Source organism: Aethalodelphis obliquidens, unplaced genomic scaffold, assembly GCF_003676395.1.
Source record: "Aethalodelphis obliquidens isolate GAN/ISIS:26980383/991018 unplaced genomic scaffold, ASM367639v1 scaffold34, whole genome shotgun sequence".
Taxonomy (NCBI): domain Eukaryota; kingdom Metazoa; phylum Chordata; class Mammalia; order Artiodactyla; family Delphinidae; genus Aethalodelphis; species Aethalodelphis obliquidens.
The window spans coordinates 11,386,774-11,400,188 of NW_020837978.1; the positions used below are offsets into that span (position 1 = coordinate 11,386,774).

General features: G+C 44.8%; 1 long non-coding RNA gene across 1 annotated transcript in view; it reads right to left on the minus strand.

The window, feature by feature from the left end:
- Window positions 1-13,415, minus strand: part of LOC113631765 (uncharacterized) — a 353,230-nt gene that overhangs the window by 220,291 nt on the left and 119,524 nt on the right. The window lies entirely within an intron of this gene.

Sequence of the window (13,415 nt, forward strand, 5' to 3'; positions counted from 1 at the left end):
AAATGTTCCCACTTTGGCCATTGGGAGCTCCCTTGTCCCTCTCACACACCCACATCGTTGTAGTGGGTTTTGGTGTTTTCTCGTGTGTTTTGTCGCGTTTTGTCTAGCACTTCCTTACTTACTGGCACTACAAGATGCTCCTGGTTAACCCTGTATATTTTCTGTTCCAGCCCTAGAACCAGCCCCTTCTCCAAGGAGCTCCAGGGCCATTTTTCACAAAGAAATTGAGTTTCTGTCACAATTCAAAAGAGTTAGAGTGCAAAGACGAGCAGAGAACAAAGCTGAATGGAGAGGCTAATGAAAGCTGGCTGATGGATCTGCAGGGCGCCGTCCTTTGCACGGCCTATTGCTGCCCACACCCCTGGCCCCGCAGACTGATGACACACGAGTCAAGTGCATGCCTCAATTTTTATCTTATGTTAGTATTTTTCAGATGAAAGCATTTGTACGGAATTATTTTTAAAATTTATGCCTCAGCAAAACTACAACACGCTACGGGGTCATGGTTTGTCTAGAATTGTTTGGGAATAGCTAAAGCCACAAATGTTAAATTCAGAGACCCCCAAAAATCACGACCTCCCAGCCATTCTAGCCTGTGGTCATGTCCTGCATCTCACTGAAGCAACACCCTTGGGCGTGAGGGCAGCACCATGTCTCTCCTCTGACAAACTGTTCAGTCTGCAGCACAGATATTGTCCTGCTCTCACTTATCTCATCTCCAAGTTCAAAGCCACTTTCCCAATTGATGGGTTTTCAACTCTTTAGCAGCAGAGCCCTTTTTCCATATGAAAGCATCATATAGAAAATTTTAACGCGTGAAAGTAACAAAGGTGATTTTGTTAATACGCTTTTCTTTCATAAACTCAAAATAACGATATTTACCTAGTATAAAGTCAGTAAGAACAACGGTGTTTTGATGAACATATTTTTAAATTGGGAGTCATGGAAAACAGTGGCAATCTTCCATCAACCTTATTATCCAGTTTATTTCTGTATTTTGTTTTAGATAGCAAATATCAAGAAATTTTTGATTAACGAGGATTTGTGTAAAAACAGACCCCATTTGCAACTACTCCCCAGTTTGCCTTACGGTCTAAAGATATTCTTCAATTAAATAGAGGATGCAGAAGAAGCTGCATTATAAAGTCCACACAAAAATGCATTCATTTGAAAAGAATGCCCAGCATCACTAATCATTAGAGAAATGCAAATCAAAACTACAATGAGGTATCACCTCACACCACTCAGAATGGGCATCATCAAAAATTCTACAAACAACAAATGCTGGAGAGGGTGTGGAGAAAAGGGAACCCTCTTGCACTGTTGGTGGGAATGTAAATTGATACAGCCACTATGGAGAACAGTATGGAGGTTCCTTAAGAAATTAAAAATAGAACTACCATACGACCCAGCAATCCCACTACTGGGCACATACCCTGAGAAAACTGTAATTCAAAGAGTCATGCACCACAATGTTCATTGCAGCTCTATTTACAATAGCCAGGACATGGAAGCAACCTAAGTGTCCGTCGACAGAGGAATGGATAAAGATGTGGCACATATATACAATGGAATATTACTAAGCCATAAAAAGAAACAAAATTGAGTTATTTGTAGTGGGGTGGATGGACCTAGAGTCTGTCATACAGAGTGAAGGAAGTCAGAAAGAGAAAAACAAATACTGTATGCTAACACATATATATGGAATCTAAAAAAAAAAAAAATGGTTCTGAAGAACCTAGGGGCAAGACAGGAATAAAGACACAGACATAGAGAATGGACTTGAGGGGGAAGGGTAAGCTGGGACAAAATGAGAGAGTGGCATGGATTTACATATACTACCAAATGTAAAATAGATAGCTAGTGGGAAGCAGCCGCACAGCACAGGGAGATCAGCTTGGTGCTTTGTGACCACCGAGAGGGCTGGGATAGGGAGGGTGGGAGGGAGACGCAAGAAGCAGGAGATATGGGGATATATGTATATGTATAGCTGATTCACTTCGTTATAAAGCAGAAACTAATACACCATTGTAAAGCAATTATACTCCAATAAAGATGTTAAAAAAAAAAGTAAGAACATTGATAGCTACAAAAAGAAATGCATTCATTTGACAACAAATGATAACATGTTGGTACTCCATTTTTTTAATATTTGGCATTGTATACATGTTGTTTTTCAGCACATATTTTTAATAGCTTTTTTTTTTTTTTTTTTGCGGTATGTGGGCCTCTCACTGTTGTGGCCTCTCCCGTTGCGGAGCACAGGCTCCGGACGCGAAGGCTCAGCGGCCATGGCTCACGGGCCCAGCCGCTCCGCGGCATGTGGGATCTTCCCGGACCCGGGCACGAACCTGTGTCCCCTGCATCGGCAGGCAGACTCTCAACCACTGCGCCACCAGAGAAGCCCTAGCTTATATTATTTTTTTTTTTAGCTTATATTATTTTTAAATGAAATGTTATAATAAAACATTTATGGACCCCTTAAGTGCCTTCCCAGAACATTAAGTTTGTAAAATACTGCTAGACTCTGGTAACTGTATTTTCCAAAAGTCCCTCCCCCTCCAGATAAGCGACTTAGCTGTACTATTACTAATTCTCCTTATTTGGCATTATATAGCCCATTTCCTCAGGCTCTATCAAGTGACGGAATTCTTGCTAAAGCAATAATGACTGGTATCCTACAATTGGCTTCTAATTACACCTGTGTTTTAGTAATGGCCTTTGAATTTTTAAAGAAAGCCTTATGGAAGAATTTCAGACAGTAGGGCATGCAATGGGAGACATTTTCGAAAAGACAGGCTTTTCCCTATTATGATGATATACAAAGCCAGTAATAATTATTATAATAACAAATAATTAAGAAATACAGTGCTAACTACAAAACAGGCACTACTCTAAATTATTAGTGTCTTGCATATGTTTACCCACCTAATTTAATCATTGTAACAAACGTGTGAGGTAGGTATTATTATCATCTACATTTTGCAGATAAGAAAATTGAGGTCCAGGAGAAGTTAGAAACCTTTCCCAGGTTGCACAGCTTGTATGTAGGAAAGCTAGGATTTGAACCAAATCCATGCTCTTATTAAACAATATACCGCCTCTGGACACCATAATTTCTGTAGTCAGTGGACCCACAGCACACTTACCAATTTATTCTACAAATTTATTCTGCCTGTTTGCAGAGTGCCTGTTCACGGCCAGGTTCTCTCTTAGATGGTAGAGGAATGCATCAAAGCACCACTCCATACGTGATCAAAGCCCTCTACCTTCCTTTTCAACCTTAAGTCTCCCATCTGCAGCTCCCACATTTCAGCTGCAGCGGCCTGTGGGCCGTTTCTCGTCATACCCTTATGCTCTCCAGCCTCTACATGTTCACTCAAGCTGCAGCTAACACGCCTCTCCCCCTCCCGCTACTCTGGTGAAGTTCTCTTCTTTAAGGCCCAGCCCCAACCCTATTTTGTCCATAAAGTTTCCAGAGCCCCTGGATGAATTTCTCTCTCCTTCTCTTGCATGTATATATACTTTTCTCAGTACTTCAATTACAGCAGCTCTCACGGATGGTGAGCTTCTTAAGAAAAGAAAGTATGTCTTTTTCATCTTCTACATCCCCAGCATTTACTTATATGTATATATTTTTAAGTAAATATATATTTAAATTCATATATATCATGATATTCACATATATATGTAAAATATAACACTCGAATATGATGAGTGCTCTAAAAACGTCTGTTGAAATGCATGAACAACATATGCTGGCTGCCCACAGGGAAACTAACCACAGCCTAGAGAAGACATGGTTCCTGTTTTCAAGGAGCTTATGGTCTAACTGCAGAGTCTCTGGAGAAAAGGACAGCCACAAATCACTGATAGGTACACAGTGAGATGGGGTTAAAACATAGCAACTAGACTTTAGAAGACCCGAAATGTAGTCCTGGCTCCAACACCACCTGTGTGAACTTGGGCATGTCGTTTTATTCTTCTGACCTTCAGTGTCATCCTCAGAAAAAGGCAGATGGGATGGTGTAAAGGTTCCTCCTGGTTCTAGGAGCTATAGTGAGTCTACGAGCAGACTGGTGATCACCAGAAGTGCTTTCTGAAGGAGGGCATCCTATAAGAGAGGTGGCAAACCCTAATCTGCGAAATGAAGGTGCCTCTCTCTTTGGCATCAAGAAGCAGCCAACTGCGATACACGATGAAATCAATAAAATTCGGAAGAGGACCCTCTTGGGAAAGTATTGAAGTAACAAAGTGTTGTGATGACAGATCAAAGAGAGACGGGAAGGTCTGAATGGAGCGCAGAGGGAGAGCTGGGAAGGAAGAGATGGTTAGGGTTTACCCATCTATGAATCTGGCCACAGTCACATCATCATTAGAATGGCACACTCCCGCACAGCAGAGAGAGTGCCAGGCCTGCCTTTCGCTTAGACTGAAATCTCCCCCAGAGCCATCCAGCTGCTTTCACTCTGATTCCCTGAATACTGGCTGAGCAACGTTCTAATGACTGGTTTTGCTTTCCAGTTTCTGGTGTAATGAGATGGAGGAAATTTTCCTTCTTTAGCCGCTGGAATCAGGCTTCCTTTTGGGGACGGTCCTATATTTACCAGGAAGAAATGCACTGATTAACCACATGGGTTGAGGTATGAGACCACAAGCAGTAACAATAGTGCTGATCTGCCTTCTAAAGAAGTTGGGTCTTACCACCTTAAGGTCCTTTATTTTGTGAGCATTTCAATGGGTTTGGGTCCTAAACTTGACTGTGAGTTTGGTTACAAGTGAATTGCTCTGCTTGATAAAAAATGTGAAGAATTTGAAAATTACAGGAATATCCAGGTGAGGGGCTGGGAGACCAGCCAGAGAGCTTGGGCACTGGGTGGATTAAAGGGACTTTGGAGAGAACAGAATATTTAATGGGAATTTTAGGCTGTTTGCTGTTGAGTGTACGATTTAAGCCTCCTCCTTCATCTCCCTCACAGAGAATTCACTAAAGTCTTTACTTCTCTTTTGAAGAAACCTGAAGAGGTTCTAAACTCTGCATCCAGCCTGGTGCAGAGGCTGCGTATAGAGCCATGCAATCGAGAGCAGAGGGGAAGAGTAGACGTCTGTGTTTCCCCAGGAGGAGAGAGGCTGGGGCAGAGAAGCCCTGGGTCATCGTCATAAATACAGCCCCAACGTAGAGTAGCTCCTCAGCTGTCTGTGGCATACATCACCCTGGTGGGAGTGAGGTTGAATTGCATCAGCCTCTCAGAGGGTGATCACCACTGGTGAAGTCATGAAACAGAGTTTCTAAACTCACCCAGCTGGGGGAAAACCAGAAAAGGCAGAAAAACCCCATGGCCTTACCATCCTCAGTGCAGTCTTATTCATTATCCCCTGAACGACTCCAGGGATCTAAAGTCTTGTCGACAGGTGCCACACTCATACTCCTGAATCGTGACCTTGGTATACTGAACCACAAGGCTAGTAGAAGACGGTAACTGACGTGACACCCCGTAACAACACCCCATAACACCCCGTTCAAAACTTGTACGTTCCCCCAACACGATTCTTCTCATAAAACTTGCCCATCTTTTTCAGAGCAAGTCCCCTACTGTAGCTTTCTAACTGGTACTGAATCGATCAGTTCAACAATCCCCTCCCCCCGCCCCAGCATCACCAGCAGCAAAAGGAGAGTAATCGCTCCCAAAGCAATCGATCTGTCCCCAGAAGTCACCTCAGAATCCAGGAGTCTGCTCTCTAGTTTTGCACGTAGACAAGAACATCAAAGCACAGAAGACAGAGAAAGAGATCAGAGCTGGAATGCCCCCACCTGCACACCCTCACATCCTGTCCCATCTAAATTACTAATTACCTTAAGAGAGTAAATGAAATGACACAGGGGAGGGAGTAAAGGCCAAGAGAAGACGGTAGACACTGGATACCTCAGAAGATCTAAGCCTCTGGCTTTGTGTGTCCCTTTGGCAAGGGAGGACCACACCAGCCCAGGCCAACAGCAACAGCAGCTGTAAAGAGAGAAGCCGACTTCAAGGAACTACAACAGGAAAGAAAAAAAGGGAAACATAAATCAAAAAATCCCCAGGAAGGATCAGATAGTGCTTTCCTGAGCATGCTCACAGTCCCCTGCCCGACTGTCTGCAAACTAGCCTTAAAGACAAGTCATGATAATATAAACCAGGTGTTTTAACTTCCTACCATAACGGCTGGCAAGACCATCAGTGGAGAATAATAATAACAACAACAACATCTGAAGTGCATCTGGGTTTAAACACATAGCAGGCATCTTTTTTTCTTTCTTCTCCAAGTAGGTGTCTGTTCTGCATTTATATTGTGATAGCATCAAGGACACAAGGGACCAAAGGACCAAGGGAACTTCTTAGAAACAGCTCCCCCAGACTTGAGAGTAACACTGATGTTTTGTTTTTTGTTTTAAAAGAAAGAAAATACTGATGACAGGAGATGCTGCTTCAGGGAGGCAACTGGAAGTCTTAAATTCTGGGAGACAGGGATGCTCGGAGGTGACCCCAGGCAAACATAAAAACTAGAAACTTAGGAAGCACCAAAAATAACCTTCCCCTGATACATCCTCTCAGGCTGCCCTCTTCCATAAAAATAGAGCCCCCAAAATGTCCTTGGGAACACAGGCAACATTTTTTCAGAAGCAATACCTCAGGATTGAATAAAAACCCCTTCTCTTTTTTGGAGCAGTGTCTCCAATTAACCTGTTTGAGGCTGCAAACTGAGATTCTTCAAAGAAAAGAGGAAAGGGTATGGTAAGAATTCACCAGTGAGTCACAGCACCTCACACAATTCAACTAAGGCTCAATCAGGCTTCAGAGGGACCCAAACTGGGAACTGGAGAATAGAGTCACACTTTTAGTCCCTCAGCCCACCTCTGTCTCTTTCCATTTCTCTCTCTCTGCATTTCTGCTCTCGTCTCTTCTCTGCAAACAAGTTTCCTCTGCTCGCTCACCTGAATCCTAATCCAGAATGCCGACCCCTGGCCTGTGTCTCCAGAACCTTTCAGTCCCAGGCCCTAGAGCCCATGGGAACATCTCAGCACAAATTTCCAGGAGACGACCTGACTATGGCTTGGTTCACTTGTTTGGCCCAAGCCATACAAGTCACAGGGCACAGGCCAAGCCTTCCAGCCAGGGGTCCCCCCCCGATCCAATCAGCCGTGGCCTGTTCCAGTCGAGTGGTCCTGGGTAGGGAAGGCTTCCTCAGAAGCAGACATGAGAGGAGGAAAAAGATTACACTGAGCAAGTGCCTTCGTTTTTATTTACTTGACCACTTCCCTATTTATATCATCTGCGCGATACTATCTCGTCCCTAGTTACAAGCCCCATAACAAGACCACAGGACACAGCGCTGGGTTGCGTTTTTGAAAGAGACCCTTTTGTAATTTCAAGGCCTAGGACACAAGCCTGAGACCCACAGCCCCGAGCTTACCTGGCCATAACGCAGGAACACTTTCTGCAAGAGTGGGAACCTCTACCCCATCTCCTGAGGGTGCCCACAAAGCTGAAAGCACTTCTGGGTAAGAGGCCCAACGGCTCTGGGGAACTGAAAAGACTCAAGGGGTCCCACAGCCCAGAGACAGAGAGGTATGGCGAAGTGTTGCTCACGAGGGCTGTTCCTGGCCCGCGGGGCGGAACCACATTTCGTGGACTGGGACAGAACCGCACAGTGTTAGCAGCCCCAGCCGCGGCCTAGGAAGTGCCCACAGCGCCCAGACACTGCAACGATGACAACAAATGACAACCATCCCCCATGTGCTTCTAAATGCCCTCCTGTGGGAGCACCACCCCTGGAAGAAGCCTGGAACCAGATGCCACAGGGCAATTCTCTAGTTTGAGAATAGCTGTGCTCTGGGAGAAAGAAAAGGAACAGAGTTACGCCCATCAAAAAAATTCAGGTTTGACCTGGGCAGAAAGCTTTTTGGAGTCAACTGAAAAACACCATAGCAAATTGCAGAACATGGCTATAGACTTTTTGGAGTTACGAGGGGCTGTGTGTGTCTGGGTATGTCTTTAATAAATAAGACAACCATCTTTCTAAAACAGTTTAAGTACAACCCCGCACAGACATAAGAGAATAGATGAATTGACTTCTGGGGGCTTAAGATTCTACCCGGAGAATTGTTAGTGAAGAGTCTAAGAGACCAGAATTAATGTCCCATATTCTGTTAAAAGACACGTAATAATATCATTACTGACAGACACAATTACACATTCTAATGAGGCACTGTCACATGTTAATAGTAGTTATGGTCATTTTAAAATAATTAGCAGTAAGGCATAAACAATACATAATTACCGTATGCAAATACATTACTGTCCCGTAAGCAGGCATGCAGTGTTGCTGCAGACTTGCTTAGAGGAACCTCACGTTCAGAGCCAGCTTTGCCCACAGCATTCCTCAGCTCCTTATTGATTTTTCCTTCCGCGTAGTCCAAGCCACAATTCCCCATGATAAGAATAACCAGTAGCCTTCTAAATTTCCCCAGAAACATGGTCAGTTGGATTTTGCACAGCTACCAGGAGGAAATTAATACAGGAGCCAAACAGGTCTTGTTCTGTCTGCTCACCCACTCCATCCCCACCTGACACTTTAATCAACTCAACCTGTTTAAAAATAAATTTGATTATGTCAGGAAAGAGAAGCAGCCCAAGGCTCCATGGTCACTCAGAGCAGAAACTCCAAGGCACTGCCTCATTTTTCAGGAGTTTGGTTCTTGCATGTATTATTTCTCTTTATTCCCAGTCCCAAAACAAAGCCCAGGGGGTAGCGGGAAGTACCTTGCCACTAGCCGAGTGGGTTTGCTTCCTAATTCCTTCAACGGCTAGTTTGTGAATTGGGGCAAATATTTAACTTTCCTGAGGCTTCTGCAAGGCAGTAGAATGGGCCTAGTAAAACCTTGCTTGAGTACTTTGTGAAGCTGTAATGAGGAGATCAAAAGAGCGTATGTATGAGACACAAAGGGTGCTGATCACTGCAAACATAAAACACAATAAGATGGCTGCTGGTGACATAGCAGCACTGAGCCCACAGTTTTACTGAGAGCACCCCGAAGGTGAGGCTGCTTCCTGGGTTTGAGGAAGCTGGGATCTTTGGGGCAATATGGTGATTCTGACCTAAATCCTCCCACATTTATCAAGCACTCATTATATGCACTCAGTCAGGCCTGGGGGAACACAGCAATGATTGGATGCAAATGGAGGGGTCCCAGAATATGCCAACCCAAAATATGCCCAAATATGTCTCTTTGGCATATGGGTTCTTTTGAGCCAAAGGCCCTTGAGAACTAACAGACTCAGAAAAAGCTCTAAAAACAGGGCATAGTTTTCCTTTTGCAAAGGAAATTTACATTTATGAAGGAATTTTCCTTCTGTAAAGATGCCTACCTCTCCTATACCAGGAAGAGGACTCTGATCAAATTTTATGATGAAGAAGGAACCAACTTAAACCTGCACAGCAAACCTCACTGAACAACCTTGTTTAGGGGACCTCCCTGGTGGTCCAGTGGCTAAGACTCTGGGCTCCCAATGCAGGGGGCCCAGGTTCGATCCCTGGTCAGGGAACTAGATCCTGCATGCCACAACTAAGACCCGGTGCAGACAAGTAAATAAATAAATATTTTTTAAAAAGAGAGACAAATCTGATTACAAAAAATATTTTAAAAAAGCAACCTTGTTTACCTTACTTCTCCTGGTCACCTTCCCATAACTTGCCTCTCCCACCCAGAAACCCAAAACCACTTTGTCTTTGTTTTAGCATAGAAACCTCCCCTCTGGGTTACTCATCACCGGGTGCTCCTATGTGTACATGCACACTGCAAATGTTAATAAACTTCAGTTTGTTTTTCTCTTGTTCATCTGTCTTTGGCCAGTGTCATTTACAGAAACCCAGCTGGAGAATCTCTAGAAATTCTAATCTGAAGCACTCTGACTGCTGCAGTTTGGGGTGTTTAGTCTGACCATTCAGGGAATCCTAGAAAACCATAATACTTGCCACTGCTGGGATACTAGCTGTTCTGAGTCATTCATGTGGATGCACAGACTGTCAGAGCTAGAAAAAGACTCCAGATTTCTCATTTTAGAGATAATAAAACTGAGGCCCAGATAAGTGAAGAATCTCATTCCTCAAATAAGAAAGCTTTCTCCTGAAAATTGCCTCCTTTATAAATCCTCAAATGAGTAGGTGATATTCGAATGCCGAATGATACGGCAAGACAGATGAGCATTGATTTAAACGCTGCTATCTGACAGATCTGGCCATCAATCATAACATGACATCTCAGGAGAGCCATCCTTTAGAAAAGGACTTGGGAATAACATGACCAGAATTGGCAGCTGAACCAACGGTGCATCATAGCTGTCCTTTCCCCAAGTGCTAAGGTCCTGGGTCTCAATCCGAAGCCTCTGTCAGAATCACCTGAAGGGTTTACTGGGTCCATCCCACAGTTTCTAACTGCGAAAGGTCTGGGGTGGGGAGCGAGAATTTGCATTTCTAACCAGTTCATGCTGGTGCTGGGGAGCTGGTGCTCCCAGCTCCTACACGTGGCCCCTACACGTCTAATTTACAGAAATTTTAAGAAAATGGTCATTGCATTCGTCAGTCTTTTATATAATGCTATGGGCTGAAAAGTGCCTCTTACCCACACGCCACCCAAACAATTTCACATGTTGAAACCCTCACCCCTAGTACCTCAGAATGGGACTCTATTTGGAGATAGAGCCTTTACAGAGAAAATTAAATTAAAATGAAGCTATTTGGTATGCCCTAATCTGATACGACTGGTGTCATCACAAAAAGAGATTAGGACACAGACACAAGAGCGTGTGAGGACCCAGCAAGAAGGCAGCATCTACAGGCCAAGGAGACAGGCTTCGGAAGAAAGCAGCCCTGGCAAGACCTTGATCTTGGACTTCTAGCATCCAGAACTGTCGGGGGATACACTTCTGTTGTTGAAGCCCCCCAGTCTGCAATATTTTGTTATGGCAGCCCTAGCAAACTAATACACACGAGAGGCAGGATGGCATGAAGGCATATATCATACTAGGAACCGAGAGATGTGGGTTCCGGTGTCAGCCCTGCCTTTAGGTAGAAAGATTCTTCCCCTAGACTCTCCGGACCTCCACCGCAGCTAGTAAACACGCTGTCGAACGGGGATAGTGACCTGTGCCCTTTCTCCCACACGGGGTTTTTGTGAAGATTAAAAAATGGGAACTTATGAGAAAGCGTTTTCTAAACTGCAAAATTTTAGGCTCTGGCTCTGCACAATTAAAAAAAAAATCCAGAAACTAATTATCTGTTTGCAGACACTGGAGAGCTGCTAAACTCTCCAGAAGTGCCAGGATCCAGAGGGGAGAGAAGCTCGTAGAAGTGAACCAACACTTCATTTGCTGGGTTTTAAGTAGTTTTGAGCCAGAGGCTGAGAATCATTGCAGAGCTTTTGGCAACCCCTCAGGACTAGGGAAACACAAAGTGGAGTTGGAGCCAAAATGCCAGAGAGAAGAGAGGAGCAGAGAGCAGTGCGCCTGAGGCTCTGCACTGGTTTTGCCCTCCAGTCGTTTGATAATTCTTAAACTGTGAAGGCAAGAAGCTCAGAGACCCAGCTAAAAGCAGCTTGAAAGCTCAGCGGAGCTTTCAAGTCTCCAGGTGCTGGGAAGACAAAGATTCGAGTTTGGGATCCACCAAGAGGGGGGCACTGACAAAACTCCAGGCTGTCAGTGGGATCTGTGTGTGCCGGGAGGACCCAGAGGCAGGATGAACCTTGCAAAGAATGCAGCCCAGCCCGAAATCTGTTTGGACACTGACTGATTAAAGTAACATGACACCTCTAGCTGCCTCCAAGAGGAATGGGTGAATCCTCTTTGGAAGAAGGGAATATCATTCAGAACCTCTACAGTATTTTTTTTTTTTTTTTTTTTTTTTTGCGGTACGCGGGCCTCTCACTGTTGCGGCCTCTCCCATTGCGGAGCACAGGCTCCGGACGCACAGGCTCAGTCAGCGGCCATGGCTCACGGGCCTAGTCGCTCCGCGGCATGTGGTATCTTCCCGGACCGGGTCACAGAACCCGCGTCCCCTGCATCGGCAGGCGCACTCCCAACCACTGCGCCACCAGAGAAGCCCCGTCTCTACAGTATTTTATCCATACTGTCTATCAAAAGATGACCAGGTGAAACCGTGGGTAATTATTAGTCACGTCCATTTCACCTACCTTCGCTAATCAAGGTCGTTTTATGGCTTGCACTTGGCCTGAACAATCAATAAGATGTTTGCCGGAGGTGTTTTCCAGGAACTTGGAGTTTGCTGTGTCCTGTTCCAGCGAGCTGGTCAAGACTGAGTAGGACCGCCCACCCTCAAACTGGGCATGCGTGAGTGTCCGCCCGGTGACGTGTGACGTGGTGACGTCAGAGGGCCCCCGCACTCTGCCCTCAGCTCTTACTAAAGCCTACATATTCCAACGTGGGGAGGCCCGAAGCTCACTACGCCTGCGCAGAAGTGGATTACACACCTTTTCCAATCACCTTTCCTCACGCTCCCATCGCTCGCCTAGCCTCAGAACGCCCTGCTTCTTTGTTCTTTATCCCAAAATACCTGCAGCCCCTTGCCTAGCGAGAGGCGGCAGAAGGTATATCTGAGACTTGTTTTCCCGTCTCCTTGGTTGGCTGCCCTGTGAGTAAACCCTCTCTTTGCCGCGAACCTCGGCGTCTCAGCATTTTGGCTTGCTGCGCATCGGGCAAAAGGAACCTGGTTCCGTAACAAAATTCAGGACCAAGAAAGAAAAGCACAATAGAAGCAGTCCCACAGGTGGCTCGTTTATGACCCTGTTCATCTGTGTGATGACCAGACACAAACTTTTAAAGAGCTGTGGTAATATATTCAAGAAAAGACAGGCGTAAACCAACTCTACTTCAGTGATTTTTTAAAAAGAGAGACTTTAGTCAAAGAACTGGACTCAATAAAAAAGAAACTAATGGAAATTATAGAACTAAAAGATACAACGGAAGTTAGGAACTCGATAGATAAGTTTAACAGCAGATTGTACACATCTCTAGAGGGTACTAGTGAACAGGAATATGTCAGTAGAAAACATCTAGCCTCAAGTTTAGGGGGCAGAAGGGGTGGAAACACAGAAAAAGAGCATACAAGACATATGGGGCATACGTCCCCTAAAAAGATTTAACCACCAATGTAAGGTGGTTAAGGTCAATGTCATTGGAATCCCAAAAAGGACGATAATGGGTTAGCAGCAATAGTGGAAGAGATAATGGCAAAGAATTCTCCAAAACTATCAATAAACATAAAGTCACATCAAGTCACAGAATCCAAAAAATAAAAGCACTACAAATCCTGGCAAGGATGTGGAGAAAAGGGAACCCATGTGCACTGTTGGTGGGAATGTA